The sequence below is a fragment of the Cydia pomonella genome, chromosome 2 (assembly GCF_033807575.1).
Source record: "Cydia pomonella isolate Wapato2018A chromosome 2, ilCydPomo1, whole genome shotgun sequence".
NCBI classification, from domain to species: Eukaryota; Metazoa; Arthropoda; class Insecta; order Lepidoptera; family Tortricidae; genus Cydia; species Cydia pomonella.
The window spans coordinates 35,585,419-35,608,176 of NC_084704.1; the positions used below are offsets into that span (position 1 = coordinate 35,585,419).

The 22,758-nt window shown below is 35.5% G+C and overlaps 2 protein-coding genes across 5 annotated transcripts in view; both read right to left on the reverse strand.

The window, feature by feature from the left end:
• LOC133515575 (CUGBP Elav-like family member 4) overlaps positions 1-10,620 on the reverse strand; it is a 674,434-nt gene extending 663,814 nt beyond the window's left edge. For both annotated transcript variants that reach the window (XM_061848145.1, XM_061848149.1), the window contains exon 1: positions 9,817-10,620. The gene's annotated coding sequence lies outside the window, so the exon portion shown is untranslated. The remainder of the gene's footprint in view (positions 1-9,816) is intronic.
• The window catches only part of LOC133515584 (CUGBP Elav-like family member 6), a 614,398-nt gene that overhangs the window by 35,610 nt on the left and 556,030 nt on the right, over positions 1-22,758 (reverse strand). The window lies entirely within an intron of this gene.

A 22,758-nucleotide genomic window follows, 5' to 3' on the forward strand; every position in this document is an offset into this window, starting at 1 on the left:
TATATTATTTCCTATCCTAGTTTAGACGCAGGTAAAGATGTATGTAATATGTAAAAGTGCAGGCATAATGAAACATGAGCAATAAATGGTGTATAAGGGCCTCCGATAGCTGACGCGGACGCCCGCCGCGTGCGCACGCTCGCGGGTCCTGAGGGCCTACGCTAGCTGACGCGGGTGCACGGAGCGGACGAGCGGGTTAACGAAAAATAGTACGAATTTACAAGTGCGACAGAGAGGTAACACGTCGAACGTGGTTCGCGGTAGGCCCTCTGCTCCCAGGCGAAATACGTCGCACGCGCCCGCGCCAGTTAGCACTCTTCATACAATTTCTTATTAGACGGGGCGTCCGTTCCGGATAATCCGCGTCAGCTAGCGGAGGCCCTAACTAGGTCATACGATGAATGAATAAATAATAAATTATTTTATTGTATTGTATTATATTTTATTCCATTGACTATCGTCATTTTAATCGTCATATTGCCTATGCCTGTTTGTAGGACTTTTAACTGTTTTTTTATTCACGACTTTTAAAAAAAGGTAAGATCACTGACTGCCTGTGGCAAGTATACGCCTTTTTATATTAGTGAAAATCTCATCCAAATTTAAAAACGCGGTTCAACTTCCTCCACCTTAGCGATTCCCGACACCCCTCCGAAAAAGACAAAAGAAGCATTTTTATCCAAATTCTATGAACACGTGTTAAACTTATCCAATTCATTTCCCACAAGCCGCACGTCCAAAAACAAATTACAAGCAGCCTTTTCAATAGTCGAATTTGCCGTCCCCACCCGGTACCCACTTCAAAATCTGCCAAAATGCTTTATTGCTCGGCACAACTTGTACCGACTCGTAGACTTCCTTGCTATAGATTCTGCATTATTTCCTAGAGTTTTGGGTGCGGAAATGATCGATTTCGTGTATATACATATATAGGGACCGTGCGCGTTGGAGGGTCTGCCATCTTGTAGTCTGAATCGGAACCATAAATTGGCACATTTACACGTCAAGTGTTTTCTTGTGCATAGTAAGTTCTGCCATCTTGTGGGCTACATCGGAACAAAAAACATCACATTTACGCCTCACGCCAAAAATCTGACGGCTCCTGTGCTGTCTCCCTATATCATTGTTTATTGTGAAACAACTACCAAACTATGAAACAGGCAGTAAGCTATAAATGTATTATTAATGTTAAAATAGGTTGTTTTTAAATAAATAAATAATTTATTGCCACGACAAGGTTAAATTACAATTATTTTTACACACTTAAGCTTCTTATACTTAACCTAGAAATTATATGTATAAAATTAAGGTCAAATTGCATCTACCTACGTGACAATAGGAGAGATAGGAAGATTTTATAAGTGTTTACCTATTTTTTGGCTGGGGTAATACTTTCTGGCACCCGAAACCGGGACATCTTAATAAAATAGGTACAATACCGTAAACAGCTCAACTTGTTTGCATCCTAATTATACTGTATGTGATATTTAGGTTTTAAAAATTTACCTTAATCTATAATAAGTACCTATCTATAATACAACCTCGAAACGGCTCGCACTGCAACTCACGCGCAGAAATATGCGCTAGAGGTTGTACGAATATCAAATCATCTTGGGATTTCAAAGTCTACTGCTCCATTATATATAACATGACAATGACATGATTTATACATATTTAAATTTGTAATTTACATCAATCAAACAAAAATATGACCCAAACTGAGGAGTTGCGCTCAAACTATAGGAACGTCATTAAATGACGACCACAAATCGTCTTGCCCCGTCTACTGGATAGTAATCCCTGTGCCTTCAGAGATAAAACTTTACAGGCATAATGAATCTTAATCTCGCCGTCAATTCGCGAAATTGTTCAAGTGTTCCGTTTAAAAACTCCAACTTATCTCGTTTGGTTTCAAATTAATTTTGTAATTGTCGTTGCGTAATTCGGTTAGGTACCTGCCCGTCTTTTGTTTTTGTTTCCTTTTGATAGGTACCATTAGGATTAGGTTTAAATGGTCCGAGACATTGTGCGGTTTGATTGATTTTCTTTATGAAGGTTTGAAATGAATTTAAATACTACTTACTTACTCCGTTGGCTCAGCGACCCAAAATGAGACTTGGCCTCCGACACAAGACAGCGCCACTTTTCTCGGTCCTGTGCGACCTCTCGCCAATTGTCGACTCGAAGCTCGCGCAGATCCGCCTCCACCACGCCACTCTTTAAATACGCTCATATTATTTACTAATGTATTATTTTATTTTCTTTAGTTAGCAGTTTGTTTTATACACGAAAAATATTCTAACAAATTTCAACTAATATAGATCGTTTTTGTACGTAGGTAGTTTTTTGAAAGTATGTTGTAACAATTGAGGTAAATTATTTTATAACTAAACTGGCATAATATAGTTCTGACAAGTATGTCCTTAGTTTATTCTTCCTAAGACATTTCATAAAACTGACTGGCTTGTAAACAAAATCAGTCTCCAGAAAAAAATAGCTGTTTATTAAAAATAATAAATATTAACTGATCTCATCAGAGCACAAAACACTTTTATTCAAATATTATCCTACCAAAATCTGTCCCCAAAAAATCCCATATTGCTCTCACGTGCCAACTAAAGTTTATTCAAATCAAACCCCAAAAACTGATCAACTCAAATACTATAATCTTGAAGTATATTAATTAACCATAGCTGTGCCCTTATGTTTGACTTTTTTCGATTTTTGTATTATTATAAAAATTAGGAATGAAAAACTGTTTTCATGCAAAATTTTAAATGATTCTAACTCCTATAATAATTAAAATTTCGAAACAAATCAAACGTAAGAGCATCGCTGTGGTCAATACACAACAAATTGTTTGAAAATATTTTCAATTATGTTAATATCCAGAGTGGAAAATGAGGACTACGTTTGTATGAAAAGGTAATTTTGCGCGGGGACTCCACTTTCGTCTTAAACATGAAGAGGTAACAGACAGACAGTCAGGCAGACAGACAGATACACAAACAGACAAGAGGTACAATACAATACACATATTCTTTATTGCTTACCAATATGAAAAAAAAAACGGTCAAGTTCGAGTCGGACTCGCGCACGAAGGGTTCCGTACCATTATTTATAAAACGGCAAAAAAAATATGTTTGTTGTATGGGAGCCCCCCTTAAATATTTATTTTATTCTGTTTTTAATATTTGTTGTTATAGCCGCAACAAAATCTGTGAAAATGTCAACTGTCTAGCTCTCACGGTTCATGAGATACAGCCTGGTGACAGACGGACGGACGGACGGACGGACAGCGAAGTCTCAGTAATAGGGTCCCGTTTGACCCTTTGGGTACGGAACCATAAAAAACAGAATGACAAATCAAATACACAACTTAGACTATCTCTTCCAAACAACTCCAGATTACTTTCAAATTTATAATATTAGCAGGTATTATTTCTATCATATTATCTATTCGTCACAGATACTTATACAAATCCCTCAGATACAGGCAACTATCAGTTGTTTCAACTGCCTGCCTGATTAATAAATAATAATAATAAATCCAACTCAAAACACTAATCAAGTCAGCCTAGCAATTAACATGACATATGAATGATAAATGGCTAAAATATTTCGCTAATATTCATCCCCGAGCCAGATGTCTGGCGAACTTTTAATCCTTAAAACCCCATAGGTACGAGGCCTTGGGGAAATGAAGTTTAATAGGGATGGAAAAAGAGTCTTTGGAGTAATTTGTATGATTCGAGTCTTTTCCTTCAGACGGTGGCAGAGTCCCTAGACGGCCCTTTCCAGCTTCATTGGGATAAGTACACAGGGCGTCTAACTGATTTATTAGTTTTTTTTTTTCGTTTTAATTTCTAATTTTATGTGTGCACGTAATTAAGTAAGTATTGTAATTTTAATATATTTTTGTTTTTATTAATTTATATTTTGTCTAGCTAATTTTGTCAAAATTGCTACAAAATTAATGTTCGTGTAATTATGGATCGCATGTATCTGAAATAAAAGAATTTATTCTTTTTATTATTTACTAATAATTAACTTGTCGTATGCGTTATGGTAAAGACCCTTACCGAATATTTAGACATATTTAGCATTTTTTTTTCGATTTTTTTTTATAATTTAAACTGTCGTGAGACATTCTATCTTTCCTAAGGGGGTAATTACACAAAAGATCCCTACGAGTCGAAGTGTATCTGCAAGGGCCTTCGGAAACTATAAGATAAGATAAGACATACTAACATTAAACTAAAACATGAAACATGTCGACTAGTGACTAAAAACACGCGTATTTTTTTTTCTGTTCTGTGCGACAAAACTGGATGAAACCCACGATTTTAGGCCACCCAATATAAACAAAAAGTGGCTGTGACAGAATCGGACAGACAGACGGACATGACGAATCTATAAGGGTTCCGTTTTTTGCCATTTGGCTACGGAACCCTAAAAAGGTCTAGAGTTTAGCCGTCTTAAAAGGTTTGAGTTTTTTCTGAATAATTTTAGGACGTAAAAATAGTGGTTCAAAATCAGCCTAAATAGAGATACATTTTTTTTAAGATGGCGCTACTGTCACCATAATGACATCGGCTCCAAGATATTATCTTCATTAAAAATTTAAATCTAGGATCATATCACTTAATACGAGCTTAGTTTTGAAGAAGAATGCTGTATCATTTAGTGACATTGTTATCTCGATTTTTTGATAATAATATGCAATTCCCTTTGAGGCACGATTCAAAAATATTAAAAATGCGTAAATAATTTGGTAGGTATTCTAAAATGGAACAGAGTTGTCTTGTAAAACCAAGTCAAGTTAACCAAATACTTATAGATTTAAATACTCGATTTCTACTCAACACTACTTTTAAGGTAGTACATTCATAACAATCGTAACTGGAAGTCACGCTTCAAAAATACTAAAAATAAAACTACAGACTCAAAAACCTTGGTATTGTAAAATTAAATAGCGCCTTTTGTAGAATTAACAGAGTCTTTTAAAACTAAGTCTTACCAAATATAGACTTAAAGACTCGAATTCTAACCATCACTAGTCTTAAGGCGGTACATTCATAACTGGACGAGGACTTAAATCCTGTAAAGGAGGAAGCCTGTGCTCCGGGTCCTGAGGTAATATTAAAGGTTGCTTAAATTTAAGTCTAGGTCTTTACAATTCTTTCATAATGCCCAAAGGAAGCCTATTATGTACTGAGCATTATTTGTCAGAATGTATTTTAATTGAAGCTACTCTAATAACTAAGATGAAGTAGGTACTTCATCTCAGTTAGTTTCTATTAGGTAATGGAAAGCATTGTGTTCAAATAGCATGTGTTGTTAGTAGTGGCATAAATATATTAGCAAATAGACCATTCTACTTTAAGCTATTATGTTACCGCTAGAGTTGCTTACGTAATTAGCCTGAGTGCGTAAGGTCGTTGACTAAAGTCCTCCTTAATTAAGTAAAGATACAATAAAATGATACTTATTAACTTTACAACTAATTTTGAATAAAAAAAATTGTGTAAAATGAAATAAGAATGGATAAAATAAGGAATGAGTATATAAATGGAAGCCTGAAAGCACCTATAGTAGAAAAAGTAACTCGGAATCGCCTAGCGTGGTTCGGGCATGTAATGCGGTGGGATTCATGTGACGAGATAGGTATTACGAATGAATGTGGAGGCAAGAAGCAAAAAGGGAAAAGTGGATGTATGAGAGACGATATGGATCGAACACAAGAGAATGATAAGATGATGGTCAACAGAGAAGTATGGCAGAAAATAGGTACTTGAAATGCCATAAATAAATAAAATACAAAATGACTTGCTGCATCGCCCTAAGTGAATGGTGTAAGGGCAGGAGAATATGATTTCGTGTAAAAAAGTGATATTTAACAAAGCCACGGCCCTAACAGATAATCCAAAACGAAAACTACACGGCAAACATGAAAAAGCAGCCGAAGCCTGCAATAAGTCGGGCATTTCTCACCTCTTGTCCGATCCGCACCAAAGTGGGAATAAACAAGGCAACTTTTGCCATTCCGCATTGTGAAGATGGAAACTGCTTTTATACAGAGCCGTGTTCAAATTAAAGTTGCCAGATTACAGAAATGTAGTGTCGAGTTGAACATTGCATCTTGAAGACGGAATTTCGGCGTCGGCGGAATAAAATTACCGAAGTTATTAAAGTGGAAGTGGTTTGAATGTGTGATTACTGTTTACATGGAATATGTGGGTTTTGCTTGGATGTTGTTTTGCATTTATTATGTAATGATTTTAAAATCTAGAGTTATTCATAGTTACTAATTATAAACGTAGCGTGGTATCTAGTTGATTTTTTCACACGTAACGTAATAGGTATATAAATCCCAAAGCAAAATCTAATATTAATACCTATTGTTCGATACTTCGTTTAGCCTGTCCTGTGAATGCCCAAACAAATTTTAATATTCACTAGGTAATAACAATTTTGATGAACGACATTATACTTCGATTTTAAATTTAGTAATAATGAAATTCAATCTTTTTTCTTATCTCTCATACATAACCGGGAATCGAACCTACTCGAAGTCATGTAAACAATGTTAGGTATGGGTGTGTAATGTTTTTAATAATAACAATTTGCGAAATTTCATTTTGCATAATTTGAATTGCATAATTTTGAAATGCAGAAATTATGATTTGGTATAAAAACAAATACAATAAAACGAATTGCATAATTTCGAAAGTAATTATAGTTTAGTAGCATAGTAATGTATTTGCATAACAGGCAACCAGTATAATGTTCACTTTGTATACTATTTTATACTCAGAACGTTTTTTATTCATGAAAACCAACAGCATAATATTGAAGGTGTGGTTTCACAATCAAACCACGGCAAATCGTTCATAAACTTTATTTGATTGAGTTTGCTGAAAGTTTAACAACACTGAATTACTAATTAATAAAAAAACTTAAACATTATATGTATTTGCATGGAACATAATCGATTTTTCTAAGCGTCAAACTTACCTACATCCGTACTTTACGTCTGTCGAGATATATCATTTTACCGCAAAGCAGCGGCCAGTGTGAGTTGGAACCTTTGTGGTTCCTAAAGGATTCAGATAAACTTCATATAAACGCCTAGTGAAAATGAACAAGCAAAAATACAATTTCCAAGACATATGGTTCTCCCCATATGGTCGCAGTTCTACCTAACACTCCTCCTCGCTTCGCTCGTCGTCGTACCTAACGGCGACCAGCTTTAAAGTTGAATAGGTAGATTGTTGTATAATTTAATAGTTTGATTGACACCAAGTATATTTATCATAGAACACTATGTCACCATTCGTTAAAATTTAGTACTATATTTTAATTATTATACGAAATGTATGTTATAACAAGTAAAATTATTCCTAAGGATTGTTATGAAGAATGTTTTTATGATGATAGAGCATTCTGTCATTAAATTAGTATGACTAACAACTTTATATGTTTTGTTTTTATACATAATGTTTATTATGAGTTTCAATAGTAGTTAAATGAAATTATGCTAAAAGTTTGTATTAAAATTGAACGGCACCCTGTTAGGTATACATTCTGCGAGATTTTTCGTTGTTATTGTTGATAATACGAATCTTAGGTCACAATGTCATTATTATTAAATTTAAAATCGAAGTCATGTTTCCTAAGAACAGATCTGGCTACCTCTCATAGTTTCTGACTTCTCCGTACTGATCGTTTTGGATTGGTCACTCTTTATAATGAATGAAATTCACTGGAAGAATCTTTAGGCTTTCGTTTTTTCGTGGCTTAAAACTAAAAACTGAAGGCATATGATAAAACTAAAGAAAAAATATTGATTTTATTGGTTGTTATACGTCGTAGGTGTGGTATGCTTTGTAGATGCATCACAGTTTGTTATATTGGCGACTTAATGGCTTTTACTTATGCATTGTTAAAATAAAGACAATTAAAATATAGTCAGCTAATTTTATTGCTTATTTTTTTACAAATACTGAAATTTGATTAAGGTTTGTTGAAGTTATTTTGAATAATTGCCTTGATTGACGGATCGCAAACTTGTTAGGTATTGTTTTGACAGGCTTCGAGAACAATCGGCGTCTGCTCAAATTACACTCATTTTGGAGGGAGGTGCACTTTGTTCGAACATAGACATTTTCTTGTTCTTTATTTATTTAACTAGATAATGATTACACGGGAACAACTAATTGATAGGAATAAACTATGGACACACTTAAAATTACTAAACTAAACTGAACATAAAGCTATAAATAAAAAATAATATTATAATGGCCACGGGAAGTGTGACAGCCAGGTTGAATGGCATAGGCATTGACAGAGGGTCACCAGTGGTACCTATCTATGTTCTTTATTTGGTTTAATAGTTAAATTTCTTGGGATTTAAATAATTAATTTTGTTTTCAATGTAAATATCAATTCCCATTTGTCTTTTAACTAGTCAAAGTTTATTACGACACGTTTAGCACATGTTTTTGTATTTTATTTTATAATGACAAAAAACAGTCTTAACATCAAAAACGCGTCGTCAAAATGATATTTTAAGATTTTTATTATTGTGTGTATGTTAGTCTGTAAGGTATGTATATATGGGCCATAGTTGCCTGAAAATAAATTATATTTAATTTAATTTAAAAGACACAAAAGATCGACTACAGAGAAGACAAACAGTGCCGATTTTTTTTTTCTAGTGATATTGTGGATATCGCATAGGAGTTGATACTGAGTGGTAAAAAAAGATTCATCGTGCAACCCAACAGACATGCTTACAACATTTCAGCTGATAATCTATACTTTATATATATATGTATATAATAGAAATTAAAAACCTTCCGCTGTCAGTTAAGTTGTCGACGAAAAAAAGTTTTGTTTCTCATATTGATTTCAAAAGTTAATGAATCAAAAAAATAAAAGAAAAAAGACAGTTAAATAAATACACATCAGCCGAATGTTTTTTGATACGTAGTTTTAAACAAAATGACCTAGAAAAAGGAATTTTCGACTACTGTTATACCAGAATGATAAAATCCACGCCCAAATTGCGTGTTATTTATATATTTCAAGTTGTTTTTAATCAGACTGTGTAGAGAAAATAGACTTTTTAGAGCTGTCAATGACAGACAAAAGAGGAACTACACGAAAGCTCAAAACATTTTTGCCTGCCAATTATATCTTAGGTTTAAAGAATGTCCAAATAATAAGACAGAATGGTTTTGAACAGAGAAGCATGGCGATCTTTGGTGTCGGAGGCCAAGATCCACTTTAGGTCGCTGCGCCACAGCAGTAAGTAAATAACAGTAATTCAAAAATGGAAATGATTGTAAGACATCATGATCACTCCAACGTGTGATGTATGTTACGCATAGTCGAGAGGTACAGGCGTAGCAAGCACGTTGAGACGGGCCAAGCTAAGTTCAATCTTATGCCAACATTACAAGGACTTATTTCATTAGTTTCCTCAGCTTAGCTCAAATTTAAGTTTCATAATAACGTCAATTTACTATCGGTTCCCATTTATTTTGCTATTTTTTTCTGAATAATAATGTGTTTTGCCAGATTTCTGGTTTCAGATAAAATTAATCTATATACAGTCTAAAAATGTATAATAATCATTCCGTAGAGATTGGAAACGTAACCTCATAGATATTTAAATTATTTCGTGCAACTACCAAAAAAATGGCGTTCAACTTATAAACAACGTGTTAACTGCGTGTATGCTTCTTGCATAACCATTATCAGTATGCCACGTGCTCGACAAGGTTACGTTCCCTCTTATCATTTATATACCTGATTTCGCTGTTCATAAACCGAGTCACGCTGCAAACAACTATCAACACGTCAGTTTATAAAACTGTCATCCGCGCATCAACTATAGCATCAACAGTTTGGATGTATAGGTCCTGGGAGTCCGAAGGTGACTGGCGTGCGGCAGACGCGTCAGCAACAGGCGGTTTAAGAGGTGGAGCTAGCAAGCGCATGCGTGGTAAGAAACCTCATTGCCATGGCAACCTCCCTCCGAATGTTTGTGATTTAGTAATACACCCATTTCTGAAAGAAAGTTCCGTGATTGACGCGTAACGTTCAATAATTGTGTTTGGGTGTTTCATAAAGTAACTAGTAAGGCTTTTAGTTGATATACTTGCGCTTCAAGTTTACCGTTCGCTTTGAAAGGTTAAAGTAAGACTTCGGAGCTCGACAAAGACGCAATCAATGTTTGGGGAAAACATATAACCGTTTACAATACGTTTTGTACATAAGAGTTTGCCTTGTCTGATGTTTGCATACTAATTCTATTTGGCGGACAATAAATTGTGGTGTACGACCTCTACCGATTCTAAATTAAACGTGATATGTGGCTTATTAGATATATGAAGCATTGGGACTTGGGACCCGTTTCTGATGGATGCCACATATTTATTAGAAGTAAATTGTGCTTGATTACGTTATTTAAATTGATAAAATATAAATAAATTAGTGTTTAACAAAAATACTGCGCACATGGATGGGCTGTAAAGTTAAAAAAAAATAGCTAAATTACATAAAGACAACACTGCACCACTTCATATTTTATGTGAATAAAGGACTTTTACTTTACTTACTTCAGTAATGTTAATAAATACATATTAGTGAATATTAACAAATTAAAAAAACACTTTCGATGAAAATATTTGACCTTATCTAATAAAAAAATTATTGAACAACATTTTAACGTACAGTCAGCATCAAAAGTAGCGGATCAAACAAGGTTTCAAAAGTATCCACCATTCTGAAACAGCTTAACAAAATATGGTGGTTCTATATGCAGAACAATTAAGACGGTAAAAGATATACTTTTGAATATAAATTTTAGAGATTTATCTATATTTGGAAAAGTTATCCGGAATATCAGATACTTTTGGTGCGTTGTTTCATCCGCTACCATTGCTGCTGACTGTACCTAAACAATAATCTAATTATAAACAAGACACAGTTACATAATTATAGTAACTCCTACTATTCTAGTCGGCAGGGACCCTGCCTACGAAACAAGAGGTCCCAGATTCGAATCCCGGCAAGAGCATTTATTTGTGTGTATATCACGAATATTGGTTCCCGAGTTATTGATCGTATCAAAGTATGTATTTACTTATCTATATAAGTATGTTTATCGGCGCCTAGTATAGTACAAGCTTTGCTTAGTTTGGCCAAAAATTATTAAGTAAGGTTTGGCTAGGGCCATCTATGCCAAATATTTATTTATTTATTTTACCCATAGAATTGCCTAGGCTAACCAAACCTCTATACATAGTTAGAATAGATGTAATACTAATGGCACACCTCAGCTCAGTGAAAGCTCAGTGATACAAGAAAAGAAATAAAACCGACTTTAAATATTACCAAAAGCTCCATACATGTACCTATAACATTTGAAGAGTTCCCTCGATTTCTCCAAGATCCCATCATCAGACCCCGACTTGGTGCCAACGGGACCATCTCGGGGTTATACCAGTTCGATTAAAAAAAAATTGAAAATCGGTTCACGATACTCGGAGATATCGAGTAACATACATACAAAAAAAACAGTCGAATTGAGAACCTCCTCCTTTTTTGAAGTCGGTTAAAAAGAAACAGTTATCATTCTGTTCTTTTTCTATAAAACTAATAAATAAATATTATAGGGTTATTCATACACAAATTGACTAAATCCCACGATAAGCCAAGGAGGCTTGTGTTGTGGGTATTCAGACAACGATATATATGTAAGATATACAAATACTTAAATACATAAAAAACATCCATGACTCAGGGACAAATATCTGTACTCATCACACAAATAAATGCCCCTACCGCGATTCGAACCCAGGACCGTCGGCTTCATAGGAAGGATCACTACCCACTAGGCCAGACCGTTCGTCGATGTGTGATGTGTGTGTGTGTGTGTGTGTGTGTGTGTGTTTTGTTTTTGTAAACTCGAAATAAATCATTTTTTTTAATAAATAAATAAATATTATAGGACAATATTACACAAATTGACTAAGTCCCACAGTAAGCTCAACAAGGCTTGTGTTGAGGGCACTAAGACAACGATATATATAATATATAAATATTTATAAATACTTAAATACATAGAAAACACCCATGACTACGGAACAAATATCCATGCTCATCACACGAATAAATGCCCTTACCAGGATTTGAACCCGGTACCATCGGCTTCATAGGCAGGGTCACTACCCACGAGGCCAGACCGGTCGTCAGGTCAGGCGCTGATAAATTTTAGACCGCCCTTTGACAAGCGGCACTCAAATCATCCCGGATTAACGTGAGGTGGATCGTTTTTGCATTTTAATCTCTTTGTAGAATTATCTGTTGCAGCATTCAATCATCCGTAATGGCATCACTTATTTTGATTGAAATGACAATTCTATTAGAGTTGTCGTTCCGGCTATGACCAATAGCTATTAAAAAAGGGTCTCTATTGTTTCCCATAAAGTTTTAAGTCATAATGTATTGTTTGTCCGCATTTTCGTTAGTCATAATTTGGTTTTTCTCAGAAACGCGTAACTTTTCAGGATTGCCATAAAACAAACCTAACCTAACCTAACCTATCTATAGGATAATCTAAGGAAATTCCTGAAAAGTTAACGGTTTCAGAGTTATGACTAATGATAATATGACTATCATTACATTATGACTTTCAATAATTATGTCAAACAAAGGGATCCCATTAAAAAATTTTTTCGTCCAAAATTTCATATTTGATCGAAGCTTTTGTCCTCCTCGAAATATCCTGTCCTTGATCGGATCACCTCGATGGTACAGTCACGTCTGAGAAGTGAAAACATCGACACGATCGAAGAGTCAAAAATATGTATACACAACTTTATGGCGCATATATTAGGGTAGTGTATACATATTTTTGGCACTTTGTCCGTATCGATATTTTCAGACGTGACCGTATCATAATATTGCACTATACCCGACTTACCTAAATATGTAGGTACATATGTGAAGTTTTAGTTCAATCGAATAATGCGATGAAATTATTTAGCTTAAGTACAAGATTGGATCCGAACATAAATAAAAGTTAAATAAAAGCTTGTAACATTTCATAGTTTTGTGTAAAAGGTGCCTAGCGACATCTACTGTACAAGTCCTAGACTATACAATTATTAACGACGCTTTAAAACATCTACGAATCGGAATAATTTTTCTTTCGGAGCGATTATTTCCGAAAATATTCACTTTATCAAAAATATTGTTGAAGACCCCTATTCGTTAAAGAGAAAAAAAAATTGTATGGGAGGTACCCTATTTTTTTTCTAGTTTTTATTTTACCGTTCTGTCGCCATGCGTGATTAGTGTAGACATGCCAAATTGTAGCTTTCTAGGACTCATGATCACGGAGCAAAGCCGCGGACGAACGGACAGACGGACTTGCCGAAACTATAAGGGTTCCTAGTCAACTACGGAACCCCGAAACTTTTTTATTTATTTAACTGACCATCCTTACTAATATTATAAGTGTGGAAGCATGTAATTATGTCTGTCTGTCCGTCTGTTATATCTTTACAATGAAACCGCTGAACCGATTTAGATGAAATGTGGTATTGACATATTGAGATAGTTTGGGGTCCGGGGAAGGACGTAGGATAGTATTTATTAATCATCATCATCATTCAACTGTAGAAAAAGACGCGGACAGAAGCTAGTAGGTTTATAATTAATCTCTTCACATAAGCTCATTAAACTTACACCGGAAATTTTATCTGTTAAATTTACACTCAAAAGCTAAAATGAGGTCGTCCATTTTATTTTAGTGCGGTAAAAATGAAGACCACTATTCCCCAACCTAACCCCATTCATAACGAGATCCTCACAAAGTTAGCTTATAAACATAATATTTTAATTCATAATAAACGTAAATAAAAATGCACGTCCGTAACATATACTGAGGGCAAAAGAGACATATCCCCAACTCATTTCAACTTCCAGTACTCTGAAACTCGTATCAGCTTCGACTTTGTTTATAAAAGTGAACTTTATCGTCAACGGGCCAAGGTTGCTTTTGTATTGTCCATTTAAGTACGATACGAGGTTGGGGAATTAATGGAAATTTACTGGAGTTTGTCGTAAAAACTTGCAGCGTAAAACATGTTCATTAAGACTTCGGTAAGTGACATACTCGACGAGGTATGTAGGTGCTATACGGCGCCGCAGATTGGTAGAAAAGCAACCTCATAGTCTGAAATTTACAGTGCCTACTAATTCATTCATAATCATAGCCTGGTTTTTCGGGGGAAGGAATTGAAGTACCGAAGCTTTGTTAGGGTTCCATAGTCACGTAGAAACTCTTATACTTTTGCCATGACCGTCTGTCCGTCCGTCCGCGGCTTTACTCCAAGATTGTTAGTGCTAGAAAGCTGCAATTTATTATGAATTCATTAATCATGCATGGAAACAGAATAGTATAATAAAAATTACTAAAATCCTGTGTGGTATCGTTGTATAGGTCTTTCAAAACTGAAAAGTGTCCAAAACCAGTTTTTGATATGATAAGGTTTTTTTTTTTTTTTAATTTATTTGAATCAAAAGAAGATTACAAAAAGCCTTAAACTACTAATCTGCCAAACTGCAGTACAGTTTGTTGGCAGAAATATAACGTTAACGGTTAATATAACTTTTCCACCAAATTTCCAAAAAATATGAAAAATAAATCGTGGAACAAGAACTTAATAATAATACTTTCAATGAAAACTATAGCAAACCTAATCAGTCTATCCGTTTTGAGTTATTAGACAAAATCTTCTCTTCTTATTAAAAAGACGTACAAAGCGTTGCGAAGGTACTCCCTTAGCCCGTCATGCTTGTAATGTAAATGATACTTAATAATAGCCCCCGTTTGGTCTGTTCTGACAGGATGGTAACTACGAAATCCTTCAGAGCATGGCCCGAATGCTGTTGGTCTATTTCATTTTAAGTGTTTTTAGACTGCTTTTGCACTGAGGCGGAGATGAGAGAAGTGAAGAGAGGAGAAGAAGAAAATCAACATTGGTTGATTCCCGCACTTCTCCTCGCATGGCAGGTATTGACCATTGGTATAATTGGTGAACAAACCATTGATTATAATCCACATCTCTTCTCCGCTTCTCTGTAATACAGTCAGCATCAAAACTAGCGGATCAAACAAGGTTTCAAAAGTATCTACATATAAAAGTATCTAGTGGTGGTTCTATATGCAGAATAATTGAGACGTTAAAAGATATACTTTTGAACGTAAATTTTAGAGATTTATAAATATTTGGAAAAGTTATCTGGAATATCAGATACTTTTGGCGCGTTGTTTCATTTGCTACTATTGATGCTGACCCTACAACCAATGATACAGCTTGATTTTCGCACGTCTCTTCTCAACTCCACCTTTAAAAGGCATTTTTACATTGACCATCGATGCCGAAGCCGTTTTTTTCGGCTGTGTAATGGTTAATGTTAAACTGCGCTTCACCGCGAAAGTTATATCGCGACCATCAAACGGCGGTATGGCGTAATGAACATTCCCGGTAAAAATAGTTGGCATAATTCTGAACGCCTTGAATGCTGCACGAAAATTTTAACGAAACTTTAAAGTTATTTAAGAGAACAGTTACCTATCTATTCAGGCAATGTACAGTTCAATGAGCGAAATTAGTTTTAACAACAAAACTTTAGTAAAAGTAAGGTTGCGTATTCAGTGAGGCCCAGAGGAGTGAAATCAACTAATACCATTGGTTGCAATTCAGCGGATTGGAGAAGAAATGTGGATTACAAATAATGCTGGATAACAGATGGATTTAAATAATCATACATCTTCTTCTCATAATGACCTAGATAATTGCTACTTTCTGCCTCGCATTAAATAAGGACAGCTGGTTTTTTTGTATGTCTAGTGACAACATATATATATATATATATTATCACTTTTCTATAAAGAAAAGTAGCTACTGTATGTAATTGCATGATTTCTATAGTAATCTAAATTGTATTTTATTTTTCTTATTTAATGCATGTTAATTATAAGATGTAATGTTTTGAAAAGATGTGTCCCGCCGAGTTTCTTGCCGGTCCATATTGGGATACCCTCCTCCAATTGAGGGGGGATTTAAATCTTCTCGGGTCAGAGGTGTAGGGTTAGAGCCGGTGTAGCTTTATTTGACGTTCATAAGCGCATTGTAATATGCCTACTTGAATCCTGATAAATTTAAGTTTCTGACATTTAATACCCAACGGGTCATTATCAAATACTTGAAAAACCATGAAATTATGGATTTTGACGATTTTACCTACTTAAAACTAAGGAATAACATTTTCAATTTGTATTATTTTATTTCTTGCGTAACTGTGTAAAATCTCCAAAAAAGACAATTGCGTCAGTTGTCAACTGAGTTTTATTTACCAAAACCTTTTATACGTGTCGTGTCCCAGTAACATGTCAATTTAAGTACTTATATTGAGTACAAAACTGTATGGTATAAAACGGACGGGTCGCTGAATGCATTAAAGAGATGAAAGTATGAACCCGCGGATTATCCACTTAATGCGTCGCTTACGAGGCGTCCGAGTGATGTGCGCGGGCGATTTTTTTTTTTTACACTTTAGCATTTAAATGTGTCATTTTCACGGGACGTATGTCGTCTCACGGGACAACGCTCGATTTGATTACAAACAAACAACGGTCAGATGAAAGTAAATAAAAGCTTGTAAAAATGAATGTTTGGTTAATTTCAATGCCATAAAACTAAAATTCAAAGATTGACCCAGGCGACCGTAACCATAGGAACATGTGATAAGCGGACCCGGGTATGTCCTTAAACTACGTCCTAAACAAGAGAGGTATGGGCACTGTGAATGTCATCTCGCTTTGTGTGGTAGAGCACAGCACAGAGGATGTCATTCCAGATCTAGAGCAGAGCCCAACTGGGGAAGTACCTCCACCTGACCCAAAACCGCAGCCAAATAACACTAGACCCTACTCATAGTGTTGAATTCCTGCCGGTGGGTAAGGTTGCTAGAGCTCAACGAGGGTGCGGGGTGTTAGGGTCTGCAACGCGCTTGTAATACCTCTGGCGTCCATGGGCTACGGTACGGTTTGTTTCACCCAGACAGTGGCGCCGTAAACAGCAAATACTTGACCGTTTTAACCGCCGTCCCGCAAAAGGTTAATATATTAGTTCCAAAGACCACTTATCGCCGACACCACATGTTTCAAACTCCGTGATATATCGACCTCCAACTTGCCAGGAAATCTTACCTTGCAGCTCAGACTTGGACTTAGCACTTGTTACGAATGAGTTAGAGCGTTTATTAAGTTTAGTATCAAGTTTTGTAATTTACGTTTAAATCTGAGTTTTAAAAATTCGTGAGAAACGTAAGACAGGAGTAAGTACTTTGAACTCGAATGCTATTTGAATGGTGAGTGGTATCTAGAAGTAAGTGAGAGTTAGGTAAGGCCAATATTGATAAGTGTGGCTGTGGGTTAAGTGCGGCTGGCCTTCACAGTGGGGCCTGATTACACATTATTGATTAGTGTTTATTGAGTGTTCATTCATTTGCTACTTGTGTTGTGTGCGTGTAACAAATGAACTGGTACTAAACAGTAATCAACGTGTAAACATCAGGCCCTGGTTTTAAGGCCAGTTACCCGCATTGATATTAAACGAAAAGAAGTATACCTTATCGCAAATACATACAGCCCAATGATGATCAAGAATGTTAAGATTGTTGCTGTTGAAATTGTCTCGAATTGCGTTGCATAGTGAGGAAACAAAATGCCATCACACATAGTCTACGAAGCACGCACGACCCACAGGAAATTGCTAACACTAGGTTCAGGGGCTGTATTCAAATGTGAGAGACGTGAAGCTATATCATATATATCATACTTGAGCCATATGTCTGGTTGTCCGCTTTAATTTTTTTAAGATATAAGACAAACAAATCGATGAAGGTAAGCCGCTACCGCCGCGCAAGTGCGTAGCCGGCCTCAAAGTAAAGCTCTTTTCTGTACTATCAGCATCAAATAGATAGTGACAGCTAAAGTAGCCAAAAATATCGTAACGCACTTATGTTACTACTTATAAATGTAATGTAAATTAATCATGTGTTCTTTATTTTGCAAGATAAACTTACATCGATCAGCATTAGCAGCCTGCACACTCTGAGTACATTATCCTCAAGATATTACAACCATATGACGACCATTAAAACTCAAATACAGCGCAAGGTACATTGTTCACTTTGGCATAAACCCGTCCAGCTATGACACGCCGGTACAGCAAGATAGATGATGCACGGATCTAGTGCATTTCTGTGTCACTGTCACAATCGGACACCGAGTTTGAATAGGAATTCTTGGTTCAGTTTTGCATCGCAATTTTGGTGTTGCGGATCTTTCGTTACCTTGCGCGGAAGAGGAGAGGTTTATGCTAATACTATTTACACAATTTTATAAAATGAAGATTTACGAAATTATTAATAAAATTTGCTTCATTTCATAATTACTTACGTATATATCTTGCTCCATTATAATCAGCTTTTGTGCAATCCATTTTTTTTTCAAATAACACCCTTGAGCGAACTTACCTGAAACAAAACGAAAACAATTTTAATTGGTTGAATATAAAGTCATTAGAAAGGATATAGACGGTAAAACGTTCAAAGAGGATTAATTCAAGTACTCTTGTTACGGTGTACTCGTCATTAGCAATATTTACGAACAAACACCTAAATTTCAAATTTCAAACATTGTTTTGTGTATATTTTTTTATGATCATCATATAAGGGCGATTGCACAAAAGATCTCGATGAGTCGAAGTGTGTCCGCAAGGGCCCCGGACATAATAAGATAAAATAAGATCATATAAGGAGTACAAGTAAGTGTGACTGCGGATTAAGTATGGCTGTCTTTTATATTGTGGACTGTTTACACTTTCTTTAGTGTTTATTGAATAAATAACACAAAGGTATGAACTTTTTTCCTTGCTATTTGCATTTAGTTGAAAATAAAAGAAGTCACAACAAACACAAATCAATTCGTAAAGAAGCCTCAGCCGCACTTGCCCCTATTGACCTTAATTAGTTATTTTCTATTGATTTAAACCAACACGATTTTCGTTCATAGTTTTAAAACGAATACGGGACTTAATCGCGTAAACTTATATTTATTATATGGTATGACGTTTCGTATTAGTTTATGAGACTGCTAGCTTAAGAGTCCAGTCCAGAAAGTTAAGAGTCACAGATTTAGTATAAATAAATAAATAAATGTTAAATATTGTAGGACTTTATTACACAAATACATTTAGTATACATTTTATTTTGACACTTGGAGGGACTTTACACCTCCAAATCTTATTAGTATTAGAACTCTGACATTGGGGACCTTTTACATCTCCAGATTTAATGTATTTTTAACCATAGAGACTATACATCTCTTTTGTATTGTAGCAATTATTTATTTTAAGATTATTATAATGTAATGTTTACCCAGGCATTGGCTGTTGTATTTATAAATGTTGTTATATATTTTTCATGTCACTATATGCTGTTACTATAAATGTTGTATTGACTTGTAAAAGAGCCCTTGAGGCCTACTTGCAGTATACATTTTTGAATTTTTAATTTAAATTTTTGAACGAACGTGACATTACGCTATAATAAACGTTAGTTTACGCTATAATAAACGTAAGTTTACGCTATAATAAACGTAAGTTTTCGCTATAATAAACGTAAGTTTACGCGATTAGTTCTTTTCTATTACTTAATAAATAAATACTTAATTACTTGGGCATATAAATACTTGCAATACAGCGGAGTAGTACGTCATCTAAACTTGAAGAAAATGTCAATTGACATTGAAAGATTATATCCTTAACAAACCCAGATCAATTCGTATCCTTTTATTATAATCTGATCACGCGTCTACTCCATATCACTGGCATAAAAGGCAATGAGAGGCCTATGCTCTACATTATAGACCGATTCAAACTTATTCGATCATGCATTTCGATCCTACTTGTCCGTGCATGTATTGGCGCGAGCGAGACGCACGGGCAACTGACATCGTTTAATATCATTTAGATGTCACAATGTAAGATTCTTTGTTTAGCGTTGTGTAGCGCTGGTGGTCTAGCGGTAAGAGCGTGCGACTTGCAATCCGGAGGTCGCGGGTTCAAACCCCGGCTCGTACCAATGAGTTTTTCGGAACTTATGTACGAAATATCATTTGATATTTACCAGTCGCTTTTCGATTAAGGAAAACATCGTGAGGAAACCGAACTAATCCCAACAAGGCCCAGTTTACCCTTTGGGTTGGAAGGTCAGGTGGCAGTCGCTTTCGTAAAAACTAGCGCCTACGCCAAATCTTGGGATTAGTTGTCAAGCGGACCCCAGGCTCACATGAGCCGTGGCAAAATGCCGGGACAACGCGAGGAAGAAGAATGTAAGATTCTTTGTTTGTCCCAGTCAGTACTTAGAAAACACTAAAATGAAGGCTTCCTTTCTACACATCAGCTAATAAACTAATCCCCTTAACCAATCACCTCATGAAAAATCGATACGTAAACAAACAATGTTTTCGTTGCCGATAACTCGGGTAATTTGATTAGCCATTAAGAAACGTGTAATATTACAATCCGGAGGAGTACGGCAACTCATTTGTTAGCAGCTTATTACTGGCGCCCTCTGGGAGGCTGAGATAGGTTGCCTAGGGAACCTGCTAGCGTAGAGATGCTGGATGTGCCAAGGAAATATGTTACAAAATATTTAAAGAGACAAGTTATGCGAGATGGGGTAAGAAGAACATAGTTTATTTTGAAAAAGGGCTGTGGGTTACGTGGATGCTGGTAATTTGCAGTTTTTACGCGGGTTTATGTTTGTATTTTTATGTGGCTAAATTTCTTTATTCCACCATAACTTCTGAAAGCCTTAATCTTACATTACTTTATACACACTTTAACACACACGCACAATAGGGTTGTTTCCAATTTTTTGAAACGTTTGTATTACGTTCTATATTAACTAAAAGTTGCCCTAAAATTCAACTTTTATACTAAAAACGGCTTGAAATATGTTAAATTAACAAAATATATTTTGACTTATGCTTTCGTGCCCAAAACGCTCTTTGAAAATTGTGTGACGTCACAGTTTACGGTTTGACACATAACTACATACACACGTAGAAGATACGAACTGTCAACTGACATTTGTCATTTGTTGTTTATCGCCTAACTGTCAACAGTGTCAATCCGAGAGCTGTGATGTCATCAGAATCTTCAAAGATGTTTCGAGTTTGGTCACGTGACGTGTGCCAAAAGATATTTTAAATTCAATATTTACAAAAATATGGTCATTACAGGGGGACCTGTAATAAAAGTAGTTTAACATGTTCTTATAGACCAAAAGAATTTATTGGGATACAATTCTGCCCTAAGATTTGTAGATGGAAACAACCCTATTAAGACTTTTTGTATTTTAATGATTGCAGTTACTGCCATTTTGTGTTAGAATTTTCAAAAACACTACAAACACTTGTTCTACGTTAAAATAATTTGACAGTTTGACTCACACGTGTTTTTACTGTTTTTAGTCACCCGCGCACCACGTGAAAAACACATGAGTGAAACCATAAAGTTATCTTAATATTAGTATGCCTCCCGACAGTTTAAATTCGACTTGTTCTACGTATTCAATACGATCTTTTATGTTAGGAAAAATCATCTATAGTCAACTTTATACACGGCCAAAGAATGTTATGTGAAAAAAATATTAGAAACACATCTTTTAAGACAACTTGAAGTATTATTAACTAACTAACTGCTTTGGCTCAGCGATCAAAAAAGAATCTTGGCCTCCGAAACGAGAGAACGCCACCTGTCCCGATCCAGCGCGGCGCAGTATTATAATTTTTATTTTATATAGGTAATCTTTTATGCGAAGAAGCGTTGCCATTAGTCAAGTGTTAAGCCATGTGAAATTATGACAATCAATTTTATGCGAAAAAGAGGACACCCATTTATAGTATGTGATGCCTTTTGAAGCTATGTGGCGCTTTCAATAAATTTCTAGAATTTCGCCGGCCTGTACTATTACTTGGTACATGGTAATATTGTGTGCCGGGATCCCGCTCGGCGGTCCTCTATTCGTAGTCGCTTTCCTCTACAAAGTGGGAAAACGCTGGAATTGGCGACGAGCCTAGCGCTTCAAAAACGTTGGCAGTGAATGTGTTAAGGTGGTTCGATTTCCATACAAAAACGATTGCGTTTTATGAAGTCAGTACACACTATTACTACATAAATATGTGCGCATCTATCTACTTTCGACTATTAGTTAGCGCTAAATTGATAGAAAAACTATGTTTCATACAGATATCACGCAAAAAACGTTATATTTTTCTATCAAAGTAACACCAATATAAAGTTTTTTGCGCAAACTAATAGTCGAAAGTAGATAGATATTTATGTAGTAATAGTCTGTAATGACTTCATAAAACGCAATCGTTTTTTTGTATGGAAATCGAACCACCTCAAGTACCCTGTATCTATGCCACATCCAGTATAACTCTCGCTGCTCCCAGGCGGTAGATTTAAATTACACTCCATGATTGTGAGCAGTTTGCATATCGTTGTAATTGTCGGAGATGGATCCGCGATCCGAGAATACAAATAGGCTGGATACAGTCACTTCTGCCACTTTGTTCTCGGTAATTAGCTGGGC